The sequence below is a fragment of the Octopus bimaculoides genome, chromosome 11 (assembly GCF_001194135.2).
Source record: "Octopus bimaculoides isolate UCB-OBI-ISO-001 chromosome 11, ASM119413v2, whole genome shotgun sequence".
Classification (NCBI taxonomy): Eukaryota; Metazoa; Mollusca; class Cephalopoda; order Octopoda; family Octopodidae; genus Octopus; species Octopus bimaculoides.
Window position 1 is genome coordinate 60056413 of NC_068991.1, and position 3689 is coordinate 60060101.

General features: G+C 37.7%; 1 protein-coding gene across 1 annotated transcript in view; it reads left to right on the plus strand.

Annotated features, from left to right (window-relative positions):
• The first annotated feature begins 683 nt into the window (after positions 1-683).
• The window catches only part of LOC106879598 (tyramine receptor Ser-2), a 6228-nt gene continuing 3222 nt past the window's right edge, over positions 684-3689 (plus strand). The window contains exon 1 of the mRNA XM_014929239.2: positions 684-1107. The gene's annotated coding sequence lies outside the window, so the exon portion shown is untranslated. The remainder of the gene's footprint in view (positions 1108-3689) is intronic.

Here is a 3689-nt window from a genome sequence, read left to right on the forward strand (position 1 = left end):
CGAAACACCCATGTTTCCAGAGGTGAATGTGGTATGACGTCAGCCTCCCCAGACACTGACGTCATACCACATTCACCTCTGGAAACATGGGTGTTTCGTTTAATATCCTTAAACAACCCTTATTCAGGGACCTTTTGAGCGGGATGGGCTACTCGACCTGAAGAAAATTCTAACAGGGCCCCCACCTGCAAGGTCATGCTCTGTTAATATTAATACGAGATCACTAAACTGCGCAAATATGGTTGTGATGCATGTGTCTGGTGTACCCTTACCAGACATGTAGTTATGATGGGTATACTGGGTTTCGTATATTTGTACTCTCACTCAGTAATGATGATGATAATAATAATAATAATAATAATAATAATAATAATAATAATAATAATAATAATAATAATAATATGCTAACTCAAGTGATATGTTAAATATATAGAGAAATCCGTTTAATAGTTCATGCCTAGCCTATTTAGGATTCTATTGAAGTTCTCAAAAAATGTAAAAAAATAAACAAAGCATTTAGGTTTGTATGGTGCGTTAAGTTGCTTTATCAGTAATCTATCACGATTAGGATGTTAATTATACATACATCGTATGTAAACTTAAATAAATAAATAAATAAATAAATAAATACATATCCACCCAACTCGAAAACATCAGCTTTTTTTTTTCCATTTCGGAAAGACATAGTTCAGAAAGCAGGAGCGGATTGCTTGACGTAAATGAATTGACCAATTATATTAATACGGAAAACGATCCTCGACTACAGTAACAGCCACTACAGACAATATAAAAGAATTTCTACACTACTTCGCATCAGAAGACTTCTGTCATTCATGAATCGTGTTTCAAACATTATATTCAGCTGAAGGATTTTTCTCTGTTCCGTTTGGTTGCGCTCACAACTGTAATCGTTTGTTTTGCCTTCTTTCCCCCTGACATACATTTCAAGGACGCAGCTACATACAATATATATACAACAATTTTTAAGACGCTGAAGTGAAGTTTGAAGGAGATTCGGCTGTTTGATCTAGCGGCTCGAACGACTACGTAGAAACACCATCAATCGCTCGCACAGTCGTGTGTGCATATTATTGGTTCTGAATAAAGGTAAGTTAGCTTTACACTAATTTTTGTTGTGATTGTTGTTTAGCACCAGATCAATCCTCTTTGAGCAAACATGAGCAAAGCCATTCCAACCGTGACATCTCCCTCCCTTTTTTTATAGCCACAGTACATAGAGCTGTATTATCTAATGTAGCACTTTCTTTTAACATTTTGCTCGTCTTTTGTTTCACATGTGATACACAGAACATATTTTTCTGGCGTCCATGCATCATATATAATACATATATCCAATTTTATTTCAACCACCAGAAATATTTTATTTCAACCAATTTTATTTCAACCACCAATTTTATTTCAACCACCAAACATCTTTGGTCTTAGGGAAAGAAAAATTTACATTTATGACACAAGGGCTTACTAAAAACCTGAAAGCAATCGTGGCTGTTTTGGACAAACTTATGAAAATGCTTTGGACAAGCAAAAGGTTAAAACGGTAGGGTTTCATATTAGGAAGATTTGGTAGCTTTAATTATTGTTGCAGTAATTGCTGTTGCTAAGCCTCAAGTCAGCACTGTTCTAGTAGAGCTTTGATCAAAAGCAATCCACTAATGACCATTCTGTTTGTTTTCAGATGTTATCAAATACTACATTACACAATGTAGTAACAGATATCATTTTAAAGTCTGTAGGGTATAACACTGTGTAACACGATTTTTGTCCTTGGGTAACAACTGTTATTTCCTATTTGCTTACCTTTAGAAAGTACGAAAAATGGCCAATATTTCCTTCAAACTGCTCTTGCTACATTTATTCAAACTCCAAAGAATCAATCTCAACACATGGTTACAATGCTTCTCCACTACTCCTGCTCATGATCAGGGATGCACATACTGTCAGCCACTAAAGGACGTGCTCAAGGAGTTAAGGTTAAACAACTAACAAACAAATCTGAGGTATTGAGCAGAATATTTGTTATAACGACATTTCTGCTTCAGCAACTCAGCGCTGAATCTGTTTGATATGTAATGGAAAATTGGCGAATTTCAAAATATTGATGTCCAGGCCACAAAAGCAAAGTTTGAAGGGAATAAAGTTTCTAGATAGAAGCAAATATGAAATAACACTAACCAAAGACAAAAAAAAGTAGAATTTGTTACACTGTAATTCAACCCTTTACATGTCCAAAACATTTTACCTGTTCAAAACACTTGTACAAGTTTGTCCTAACGTCCATGCTTGACTTTTAGTTAGCGCTTGTCTCATACATTCTGAGTAAGATAGAGCTTTCCTTTCATAAGTCGCAAGTTACTCTGGAGATGAAAAATAAAAAAGAAAAGAAAAGGGAATCTGTAGCATATACGATGCGTGGATGCCAAGGAATTATGCCCTGTGTATTAAATGTGATACACAGGACAGTCAAAGTGCTAACGAGAATTTCCTTGCATTTTCAAATAGGTCTAGCGACAACATAAAGTCTTCCGAATTGGCTTGTTATTGTTACTGTTGCTTTCGTAGGAAGTGTGAAGGTTGACTAAACAGAGTGACTGACGTACGAGCCGTCTTTATTTAGTCACGTGGTTCTAAGTTCAGAGTTCGAATTCCATTGAGAGAGACTGTGTTTTTCATACATTTGGGGTTCTCATTTACTTGCTTCAGTCATTGCACTGCCACCACGCTGGGGCACCGCCTTGAAGCATTTAGTCTTGCAAGGTGGATACATCGACCCCAGTACTTATTTTAAAATCTGGTACTTATTCTATCGGTTTTTCTTTTGAGAGAAGACGTAATCAAACCAATAACGGTTGTCAAGGGATGTGTGTGTGTAAGTGAGGGGGTGACAAACAGCAACACATACATACATACATACATACATACAATATTATATCAACTGTCAGACGAACGGCCACCTGAAACTATAAGCAACATTTCGTGAAGATTATTTTTTTAGCTTTAATAAATAGTATATTACTCTACTTTTAGTGAAGTTACATGGCTCAGTGGTTCGAGCGTCGGGATCACAATAATGAGGTAGTGAGTTGGATTCGCGGACCAGGCTATGCGTTATGTTCTTGAGCAAGACACTTTATTTCATGTTGCTCCAGACCACTCATCTGTAGAAATGAGTTACGACGTCACAGGTGTCAAGCTGCATCGACCTATGCCTTTTCTTTGGATAACATCGGTGGCGTAGAGAGGGGAGGTTAATATGCATGGGCGACTGCTGGTCTTCCATAAACAACCTTGCCCAGATTTGTGCCTCGGAGGGAAACTTTCTAGGTGCAATTCCATGGTCATTCATCTCCGAGAGGGCTCTTTACTTTACCTTTTAAATTCGAATACTATTTTTTGTACCTTGTTTTATATCAATGTGCTTACTTGCGTGTGTGTGTGTGTGTGTGTGTGTGAGTGTGTGCGCGTGTGAGTGTGTGTGTGTGTGTAATTAGTGTGTCAGGTTACTCTTGAGCGTTACTGGTACTACATAACCCAGTACAACTTGTAGCATGGTCAGGTCGTCAGTGACTAAGCAGCAGTCGACCCAACCAAGCCTGACTTGGTGAGTAGGACGCTTTTTGGACAGCCTACAGAATGAAAAACGAGACCCATCAAGGACGGATGAACTCAGG